The sequence below is a fragment of the Aythya ferina genome (genome assembly GCF_964211825.1).
Source record: "Aythya ferina genome assembly, chromosome: 24".
In the NCBI taxonomy this organism is placed as follows: Eukaryota; Metazoa; Chordata; class Aves; order Anseriformes; family Anatidae; genus Aythya; species Aythya ferina.
In genome coordinates this window covers 3,323,780-3,335,203 of record NC_140322.1, presented here as the reverse complement: position 1 = coordinate 3,335,203, position 11,424 = coordinate 3,323,780, and the positions used below count along the sequence as shown (strand labels likewise).

The following is an 11,424-nucleotide window of genomic DNA, read 5'->3' as shown; positions in this document are numbered from 1 at the left end:
GGTTTGCTGGCTCTTACCCTGCCCTTTCTCAGGAAAGCCATTTATTTTATTTAATTCCTTTAAAACCAAGCTGTTATGAGCAACCTTCAGTGAGTATTTAATTTTAATGATGCTTCTAACTGGGAACAATTACCAGATACTTTGTTTGTTGCTGCTTTACTTTTATGTTGGGCCTGGCCAACGAGCTCCTGTAGGCCCTCAGAGGATCTCTGCTTGCGAGGAGGAGCAGTGAGATGTGGCTGGATTTGGACAAAGAGAGGCTTACATGGCAGTCGGGGGGCTTTCCGTGATAATGTAATAAAAAAAATGTGACTGAAAGTGCTGCAGGAAATGCCTGGAATCTCCTAAAACAGAAAAGGAGCAAGGCAGGCCAGGCTGAGCGCTGTCGAAGTGAGGGCCGGGCTCGAGCAAAGCCCTTGGGCTGTGCTGGTCAGGGCTGCTCCCAAAACGCCTTCCCTGGCACTCACTCATTTTGGTTTTGTTGTTTGGTCTTTTTCTTCCCTTAGCAAAAATGTCAGCTGAATGAAGGGAAGTTTTAAAAGGACAGTTTTCTGCCTATAAAATCATTTTGACATGATTAACTGAGCATCACAGATAGTAACCCATTCATTTAGTGCTCTCTTCTCAAAGTTAGCACTTTGGAGTGGCATGCTGTGGCTAATACCATACAAATTGCTGGAATGGGCAGTTAAACGTTGAGGTCAGAGGTTAAATGAACATGGTTGTTTATGAGGACACAGCCCGAATCCATTTGCATTTTAATATTCTTTCTGTGAGACGAAAAACCATTTTGAGGACAGCTTGTTTGGAAATCCCATTAACAGGTTATTTATGGGACTCATGACTGCATGACCCTTAGCCTTGTTTTGTTAAACATGAACTAGACATGAATCAGATGGGCGGCTGGGCTGCTGCTATTGTTTTCCATAGCATTAAATGTCATTGAATTCAATTATTCTGAATCTGACACTTTCTAAGTTATTACCCTCATAATGCTCAATTTTCCTTTTTCCTTTGTCAACCTTATTATTTCTATCTGCTTTAAAAAGCAGAGACACTTTAAAAAGGCCATTTCTTCTCTTATCACTGATCTAGGTGAGAATGGAGAGCTTATCTTCACAGCTTTTAAATAAATAATTGGGAAGACAGTTTGAAGAAATTAGAAGATTCCAGTTACTATCATGGTGCATTTGAAAGAATACAGAAGTCTAAAAATTCTGTCAGAGTAATAAAATTAGCCATGTAAAGGTCAGGTACGAAATGTTTGGAAAGGGGGAGGGCTTTTAACCCTTTTTGGCAGGAGTATAAAGCGTTGAGTGATAAATTGGACTAAAATTATGATGCTGCTATCAATCAAAATGTGACCAAACCTCATAATTCCAAGTAACAGATGTATTATAAAACAAGTTTTGTGTTGGAGGGCACAAAATCTAACTTTTGATTGAAAAGAGATGGCATACTGCTTGACAGACCAGAAAATAGGGAAAAAAACACTGATGCTACTAATATGAAAGTTTTCTTGTTGTTAGCAGTGGTATCTTTGCTAAAGACTGTGGTAGGTCCTGGTAGTGTACCTTACATGTTCTGTTTTTGGCTTTTGCTCTCTCACTGTTGCAGTATTTATGGTACTAGGCAAATACTCAGAGATCTTCCAGCTTTCTGAAGGCAAAAATCGCACCTCCAGAGTGCACCAGCTGGTAGCATGTAACTTCAACCCAAAGTATATTTTGACCAAGAAGAGCTTCTGTAGTACATGTAACTGGGAGCTGAAGTGGGGCTATGCAGATCTGTAAAGTGTAAGAACACGATGACCTGCTGCACCTGTGCAGTCCCATTCTTACATACAAGCCTAAAAATTTCACTTGTGTAGTATACATTTGAACTATAACAGGTCTTCACTTAATTGGAGGAGAAAAATGGTGAAAAAAATCTTTCAACCTTAGGAATGTATTAGAACTGAAATTTTTCCTGTATTAGCTAAGGAATTCAGATGGTGTAAATTCAGCTTTTTGCCACTTCCCTTCGGGATACCTGACTGGGTACACACATGCACGCTAACATCAAGAGTTTTTGTGGACTCTGACTGAACAGGAAATGTTTTTATTTTGAAGAAGTTGGCAATGCATATAAAGAGAGCACTGAAAGCATATAAAGGAGGTAGCAGAGTTTACAGAGGGGAAAAGTTGTTTCAAAGAGATCAGCGTTCAAATGCATGCCAGATTTTTATTTGTTTTTACAAAGCAGGATGCTTGGGGATAACGGGCATAAGCGGCATCTAGATCTCTAGATACATCTGGTCAATATTCTGTTCATCACTGCAGGTTTCATACTCTGGTTTACAGAGCAGGAGCAAGCCCATCGTGTGAGATCTTCTTCGTGCTTAGGATTCCCACACCTCAGAAAAGAGCAGGTTTCTTCAGTCAGAGGTCTGTATATTTATATGTACATGTATATCTCTATATGTTACGATAAAGACTGCTTCCTCTGAAAATGTAGCTGTTGTGAGAACAGCTGACATCCTCTGACGAGGAGTTTGCAGTCACGGGGGCTGCTGTTCTGCAGGCTGCATGTTAGAAGTGCTGTGTTTCTGCATGCATCTTCGTATCTGCATTCTTCCCTCTCTCCCTCCTTTTTTCCTTCCCTCTTTTTCCTTCCTTTCTTTTCCAAGGTTAAAATAGATTTCCAGTATGAATTGACCATCAATGGAATTCTTTAGTGGTTAATTTATTCTTAATAGAAACTGATTTTTTTTTCTGAAGAAAAAGGAACAATACATCTTTAGAACAGGTTTGTAAGTGTCATGATTTTTCTACTAATTTGTACTACATATTCCCCTTTTTAAATGTTAAATTACCTCATTGTATCTCTGAATATCATATATACTCGGGCCTGAAATTAAGCTTGCTGTATAGTTGTCAAAATGACCACAATTTGCTGTATGAAATGTCCTGATTGCATGTGTAATTCAAAGCAATCCTAATCTCTGTATAAACCAGTACAGACTGCTTAGGGGCAGAGTTTATGTATGCTGATTGGGCCTTCAGTTTAGCTGATAGTGAATACACCTGCATGTTGAAAAAGATGCATTTCAGATTTTCAAACTCCTAAATGCTAAGGAGAAGGGAGAAAGGAGGAAAAGAAGGAAAGCTGTTCCATGACAGTCAAGGTTCCAAGAAAGGCCAGCGCTCAGTTTTTCATATACATGTATATGTTTATTCCGAGCTCTGTTGAAAGCTGCTTCACTATTACCTCTGAAGTGAATGTATTCGGATACCAAAAACATGTCTTGTAAATATGACTCTTGGTTATAACTGTCCCATTTCTTACTGAAGCATGTGATTTCAATATTGAAGATGAATCCCATTAGGAAAACTCCGTCACTGAAAGTAGCCCCATCCTGAAACTTTAATACTGTTCATCTTTCTTAGAAATACTTTTCTTAGGTATTTTAGATATTCTGCCAGGAAGGAGCTAGCCGTTAGGTGTAGTTGCTGTAAGATCTCAGAGATAACAGTCTTCAGAGTTACTGCATTAGTCTGTGACGCTGTCTGGAACATCTTGTGCTGTTATAAACGCTTGAATGGTGTTAATTCTTTCCTATATGTAGTTTCCTAACAAATCAGCTCTATGGCATAGATACATTTAAGTATTAAGTATTTAAGTATTAGTATTAAGCAATAAATAAGTTAAATGCAGGGCAACACAGGCAACAGATATTCTGTAAATAAAATATTTTTTTAGTTCTGAAAGCTGTTTCAGAAAGGCACATCTGCATGGGCACCACAGTGGAGCAGCCTCTATGAATGCACACAGGTTCCATGATGTGATGCTTTCTATGTTTTGTTACAAAGTACGTGTTCGTTAGGGAAAGTTTCTACATAAACTGCATTTCTTGGTTAGTTGTGTGTTGTTTAATGGTCTGAATTCTGCCACTGTAGACTATAATGACTGTGTAGTGTCAAGCAAGGTTAGTTTGAAGATAAAAAAATTTGTCACAATGAGTAATTTACTCAAAGAATTTAGGCCTTACTTCTGCCTGCATCATAGTCATGAGCAGATCATGATTTCCTCAAAACGTTTCATAACTAATACTCTTCCTTGAATTTATTTTGATAATATTTTTAACAACCTTGAGAATAAACCATCAAATTTGACCTGTAAAGTTTAGTTGAGACTGAAGTTATCTGTCATAAAGTTATTGCTGTACTTTACTGAATGAGCACAAAATAGTTTCCTTTAAATGTTTCTTGCTCATGGAAATCCTCTGTTGATTTTCACAGATGCCTCTGTGTGGATAGTAATTTGCTTTTCATTAATAAATGATCTTCTGAAAGTTCCATTTATCCAGTGTTCATGGAAAATGAACATTGATAAAAATAAACAGTTTATAAAATAAAATATCCTTGTGGAAACTTTTCTATAATTCCAGTTGCTGAGTCTTCCCCATTAAGCAACTGCTGTGGAGCCAAGCTGAACTGGTTAATAAGTATTACTGCTTCAGGAGTTTCTGCAAGTCCAGAAGCACTGTTCTGCATGTGGATGTAGCCTCAGCTAACAAGTTGGAATAAATATGCATGGAGAAATGACAGCCATGCAGAGGTCTGCTCAATAGATGAGTGCAGTTCAGTAAACACCATGATTCCCATTGCCTGGTTTATTTAGAAAGAGGTGCTAATCTTTTCTTTATGTTTATGATTGCTGAAAAGTAGTGTTTGTACTCTTTTGACACCAATAATGCTTTAAAATTCCTCAGTGAAAACTTTGGGAGCTACTAGTATATACACAGAGTGTTTCATACAGTGCTGTACAGCATGAGCAGATTATAACACATTACCCAAAAGCAGCCAGTAACCCTGGCTGACTGGACACAGCCCGCAGCAACCTGCTATAGTTAGCCCTGCTTTGCCTCTATTTGCTGTAGATGTTCTCGAGGGGCTCCCGGTCAAGACAGAGTACGTTTTTCCTAAATGTTTGCATCACTCCAGGAAATTCCTCCCATACACGGGTGAGCGAATGATACTTGTCAGCGGTGTTGTTCCTGCAGAAGGCACCTTTCAGAGATTGCAGCTGCCCAACCCCATGTTTTTCCTGGAGATTCCTGTGCAGATCTGCTCCCAGTTGTAGTTCTCTTCCAGTGAGGACTTGTTCTTCCCCTGATACCTGTACAAGAACCCAAGAAAACATGTTAAAGGATATTGGCAGCTCTGCTGCAAACTCTGTCGTCTTGTTCATGTTCTGATTTTATACCTTTTGGGTATTGCATGCATAAACAAGCCAAATATGAGCATTCAGAACTACACAAAGTGTTTCGCAATGAAGCATTTAGCCCCAGAGTTTTTATGCTTTGTATTAGATCTGGACTCTTAAGAGGAAATAACTCTGGAGTATTATTACGAACGCTTTTCCTAATGTTCAGAGATGAAAAATCACCATAAATACATTCATCAGCATTAAAAAAAAAAATTGCTCTGCATTGATAACAGTTTTGATATCTTGTTATGGAAGAAGTGTTTTCTTTTACTTCATTAAATGTGCTTTAGATATTTTTCATTAGCTTTTGAGTTTGGTTCGTTTGACATAACAAAGAGTTTGGCCAACCATCTGAACAGGAGCCGGAATGCAACCTGACAATTTTTTCCCAGAGCGAGCTTTTTCATTACTTGCTGGAAATTTTGCATTTATTCCCCAAGCTTTGGAAAGTTCACAGAAAATTATTCCCAATTTCCTCAGCTTCAGTCATATGGTGGGAGCTTCTGGTTAAATACATGTGCTTAATAACAGTAAATAAATTCTGACATTTTATTTTTACTCCTGAATAAAGATGTTCATCATGTTGGTGAAAATAAGCAATCACATTCCATTTAATGGCGAAAAAGAATTGTACATATCACCCTGCAGGAGCTGAGGAATCTATTTTCATTATAACAAACATTGATTTTGCATTAAAAAGTCTCATTATTTGAGATAATGACTGTTGGGTTTCTTAGTTATTTTTCTGGTTCCTAAATCATTAAAACTGTAACTGTTAAAGAGCAAATGGGAATGCAGAAGACCTCAAACTGTATTCAAATCCCCTCTCGTTTTTTGCCTTTAATTAAAATCTCAATCGTCTTTAAGGCAGATACGTGCTAGCTGAATTTTTTCTTATTTATTTCAGCTCATTTGAATGGCAACTGCATTTCTGCCTATAGAAATACCACTGAGCCCAAATGTATTGATTTTAGGATTAACGGTGGTCCAATTAATCCGTGGGCTCGTGGGAGCCTCTCTCGTGGGTGCGTGCTCCGGCTCCCAGCGGCGCCCGTCCTGCAGCCGGGGCAGGAACCCTCGCTGCTGGCAATTAGGAAACGCAAAGCAAATCCGGGAGCACGTGCGTGTGTCACAATGCACGCTCCACATGCTCCGTCCCTCGCACAAGTCTGATGTGGGGATGTGGGGTCTTGTTTGTTTTGGCAGAGAAAGTGCTACTTTGAATAATTTGAATAATTTTTTTTTTTTTTTTTTAATCAGGCTGGCGGGGAGTCTGTCTGTCCGTCCGTCTGTTCCTGCCTCTCCCCTTCCCCCACCGCCTTCCCGGGGAGCTGTGGCTGCGTGGGCACTAATGTATTCCGTATAATGTTAGGGGCTAGCTGCATGTACCTTCCCACCAACAGCCCTATGAATTATTGACACGAGGGATGTTCCCTGGTGTATACTTTTCCAAGGTTATACTCTCTGATATTAGATATTTATTCGGCATAAGGTAGGGATAAGAACCTCATTGCCACATTATGTCTGACACAATCAAGTTTTGGGGAATTTCAACAACATTAGAAGATTTGTATAATGTATTCTTTTAGAGGCAGAGGCTCAGCTTTAAACAAAGCATAATCCCTACTGCATATCATTTCCAACCTAATGCAAGGAGAAGAAGCGGGACCATAATGCTATCTGCATCATTTCCCTTTTGTGTTCAGTTGCAAGGACTATTCACCTAATATTCAAAATCCGTGTATTCATTAAATGGAACAGAATGATGGAAAAGCTAAAAAATGTAAGAAAAGAATGAAATAGATTTCCATGAAAGTGGCATAAAATTGAGTTATTACATCTAGATATATGATAAAGTATTTGGAAATAATTAAATAGTTGATATCCACAACCTTTTCCAGTTCTTGAACACTGCAGTTTTTATATTTCTGATGCTAACATTATTCCTAATTCCTTTGAATCAAATGTTGCTTATTTTTATGTTTCTCCTATCTGTAACAGCAGGATCTTGTGAACACTTCATCCATTGTGTCACCCAGTCGCTCCTTGTCAGCCGCTTTGTTAGCCTCAGCCTCTGGGGTTTGTGTCCTGGCCAGTGGACCTTTTGTACTCCCTGCACTGTACTCTTAGACAATGGGGAAAAAAATAAATCTTCTGTGACAAGTTTACTTAAAGGGACACTATCGCATTAAATAACTGTATAAATATATCTACAAATAATATCATTCCTCTGGAAATTTTGGAAGAAAAATGTTTTCCTCGGTTCAATTAGTTAACACTCTCATCTGCTAGCGACGCGGTAATTGTGAAAGTCGTGTCATTTTTCACACTTCAGGCTGTTTCTTTACCCAGCGCTTTTCAGAAGCTAGGAAAACAGGTCAGTTATTTTACCGTTTGTTTTTAGTCAGCATTCGGGATCTGAATATTGTGTGCTGCCCCAGTGGGAGGCTGGGATGCAAATATTTTAAGGGAGCGCTCAGGCTTAAAACAGACGGTTCTATTTCTAGCGAATTGCTTATGGAAAGAAGCCAAAAAAGCATATTTGCTAATGATCAGGATTGTAAGTTAAAGAACATAAACAAATCTGAACATTTTTATGCAATTGACCTAGTCTTTTCCAGCAGAAATTCTTTTAAAATAGGACATCCTCAGCTCTACCTCCTTCTTCCGCTCCTTTTTATTTTATGTAACTTTATAAATTCGCTCAACGTAATTATCTTTGTTGTATAATTCAGCTGATTTTACTGAGTTAATGGAACTGGAGTGTTTTTATAGTCATCCTAGTGTCTACTGTTATTAAAGCCAGCTATTTATAAGTGATTTCCAGTTATTTGTTTGTGGAATTCTTAGACAGACTGACATCTCAAGATAAAGACTGAAGAAAATGGCACAGAGTTGCATATTTAGCAGTGATAATGCTAGCTGAGTAAACATGCTGGTAGAGAAAATACTGCCTAATTTGTTAGCTCACTGTTTAAACTATTTTTGTAAATGAGATTTTGGTGATGTTTCTGCAGTTCCCTCCCCTCCCCAGCACTCAGATGTTGGCGTGCGTGCGCGCATTAATTTCATGCACACTTTTCAATCAGCACGTAAAATGTTGGAGGCATCATCTGGAATAGTAGGAGAAACTGTGACAGCGGATCCTCCAGATTTCTGTACTGCCAAATACATCTGTGTGATCGTCATCACCGCCACATAAAGTACTCTGCTCTGGGCAGTGGCGTGCAAGGAGGCTGCAGATCTCAGCGTGCAGCAGCTCCTGTGAGTCTCAGTAGCTTGCACGGGGATTTCTCTGGTGCTGTTCCTGTGCTTTCAGCTTTTCCCTGAATCTGGCTCTTAGTTAATGACACTAAGGGCATCATTTGGAGTTAGGGTTCTTGTTGTTGTTTTGGAAAATTGTTTTGTTTTGTTGAAAAGAAACCCCCAGCATTGGGGAAAGAACCCAAGAGGTAATTGGATGCTAATAAATGGAGGACAAATGCCTTACTAAGGAAAAAAAAAAATATGTGTCCTACTCTCTTGTGATTCTGGGGTGCATTACAGTAGGTTTTAACTTGTGTATATTTTAGAAAACCCTGAAGTTGTTACCTATTATTTACATTAACATACACATTGCCCACTTGAAATTTGGGTCCTGTTGTGCTGGACATTTTACTAAGGGGCATGTGTGTGTCTGACTCCCTTGACCTAAGGAGCATACAGCCTAATGGTGTCTAAAAAAACAAGCGGTGAGGCTGACGCCTTCCTAGAGTTCCGCAGTACTTTTGTGGTAAGCTTTATGAGCACTTTTTCCTTATCTTTATTGCTCATTTGTTGGGATGACCTTAGCATTTTTAAACTCAGCTGAGGAATTGTAGTTACATTTCTTAGCTCTGAGGATTTTCTGTGTCATGTAAAGCCTCTTGATGCAACATCCAACAGATGGTGAGAAAGGCAAGGAGACAGTGACGCACGGGGAACCTCCTGTATACCTGCAAGAAGTTCCTCATCTACCTCCTGTTCTCCGTCCTCTGAACGTGTGCTGCTAGACACTGCAGAAGGTCAACATGCAAGTAAGAGCTGCATGTCAAAAATGCACAGTTACAAATCTTTTTGATCATTGGTTCACTTTACCAGGTGAGGATTTGGGCTCCATAAGACTTTTCTTGCTTTTTTGACGGTAGCAACAATCCTGCAGCTTCTGGGAAGCTCATTCCTCCTGGCGTGAGCAACCAGCTAGGTCTTCACCTTTGATCTCCAAGGAATGCTGCAGGTTCTGTTAGTGGAATCCTGGTTGGTACTTGGCACCCCTACAGTATTTGCATATTATAGCAGAAAGCTTACCCTTCTGTGCTTCAATGACAGAGGCAGGTTTCAAATATTAGCTAAAATTACATCTTAATCCTCATTTCCAGATGCAGATTGCAGTCATGTTCTCTGACCTTCTTCCACAAGTCAGAATTGCTTGGCACTCTCTTGCAGTTTTGTTGGAGTATTTGCTTTTCTTGGCATCCTTAAAAGTTTGTGACCTTTGTCTTGAGATTTGCACTTGTAATCATCACTTCTCAGGTGCCTGCACAGTCAGCTCTTGTGTGGTTTGGGACTAGAAACTTCTCTGGCTTCCATTCTGGAGTGCAGTGTTCCTGAGGCTGGCTCATTCGTGACTCTCCTCTTTCACTGCAATTCCTTTCTGTCCTCTTTGGCTGTATCCTGTGGTAGTTGTCTTATTTGTTCTGGTCCCAAGGGCCATGACCTTGAATTTATACGTGATACTGAGTTCTCTGGACAGTTGTGCTAATCAGACAATATTACCACCTTGGGAGATAACTTCAGACTGTGACTTGTGCTGTCTCACCTAAAGGCATGGATGTTTATACACGTTTTTTATTATCTCCTGTTGTGTTGTTGTAACTCATTGTTTTCTGGTGCCTTGGACGAACTTCGTTAGAGCCAGAACTTCTTGGCATTAGCTTGTACAGGTTGAAGCAGTTTTCATGGGCTTCCCATCAACAGAATTGATCGAGTGTAGCTTACACTTATTAAGTGTAAGCTAAAGTGGATCAGTTAGTCCAACCCTCCCAATTGTATGGGTGCAGACTTCAAGGCTTAGAGGTCTCCTGTATTCAGGGTATGATTTCAGAGTGTTCCTTGCATCCTTTTTCTGCTTCTATGATGTTCTGGGAAATTCCTGTTTATCAACTGCATGTTCATCAGTGCACAGTTTGTCAGCACAAGGTGTTGCTCACAGTGCAACTTATAAATGCCATTAAGAATTTAGACTAAGGATTCTTTATTACATAAGTATTTCCCTTCCGTGGTCTCCAGAAAGTGAAAATTCCCATGTGCTGGAAATGTTATTTGTTCCAGGCATTTCACAAACCAGACAACTATTTTACTCCTGTTTTACTTGCACAGATAATAAATTTGATTATTTTAGCAAAGGTCTCTGAGCTCTGCAGAAAGGAAGCAAAAGGACTGTGCTGTTGCCGTAAGTCTCAACTGCACAGCAGCAAAATGACTTGCCAAACAGAAGTCATTCAAAGTGTAATTGAGTTGCAGTTCAGAGAAGGTGCTTGGTCCTTGAACTTGAACACCCATGGTTAGCAGGAATAAATAGTAAAATAAAGAAATAAATAAATCAGAACAGCACTAACACTATTCACATATGCTTGGCATTTTCATTTCAATGAGATTCATTTATGAAGCCTTTCTGAGAAGCACTTAAGCCTAAATGTTAACTTTACATCTGTGCACCACAGTGTGGTGTTCTAGGACCTGCTGGACTGAACGTGCTGCACTGCAATTCCTCTAATGTGTGCTGGTAATTAGGAACGAGAATATTCCTTGTGCTTACAGTAGCACTTTCACCTGAAGATCTCTAAACCCTTTGCAGCCCTGGGAAACTCTCATTCTTCACAGCTGAGAAAATGGTGGTACAGCTCTAGGGCAGTAGAGGAAATCTACGATTCTTTAGTGGGGCAGTGGCAGAAGCAGAATTGCTGTGTCTGACACCAGGATAGACTTTTGTAGTTGCTGGGTAATGTTGCTGCCCTAGTAGTGTTTGCTGACCCCATGTTCTTTGTGCTGCACTTGCAACAGGTGGTTTTTTTTTCCAGCTCTTCAACCTATAGCAAATCAAGACGCTGCCCTAAAGCAACAATTTTTTTCCTCTAGCACTGTGACTGTTCCGGC

At 39.7% G+C, this 11,424-nt stretch overlaps 1 protein-coding gene across 14 annotated transcripts in view; it reads left to right on the top strand.

Annotated features, from left to right (window-relative positions):
- LOC311423355 (uncharacterized protein) overlaps positions 1 to 11,424 on the top strand; it is a 259,365-nt gene that overhangs the window by 140,802 nt on the left and 107,139 nt on the right. For 4 of the 14 annotated variants that reach the window (XR_014685669.1, XR_014685670.1, XR_014685671.1 and 1 more), the window contains one exon: positions 2,322 to 2,426. The exons of the other annotated variants lie outside the window; for them this stretch is intronic. The gene's annotated coding sequence lies outside the window, so the exon portion shown is untranslated. The remainder of the gene's footprint in view (positions 1 to 2,321; positions 2,427 to 11,424) is intronic. 14 annotated transcript variants of the gene reach the window in all.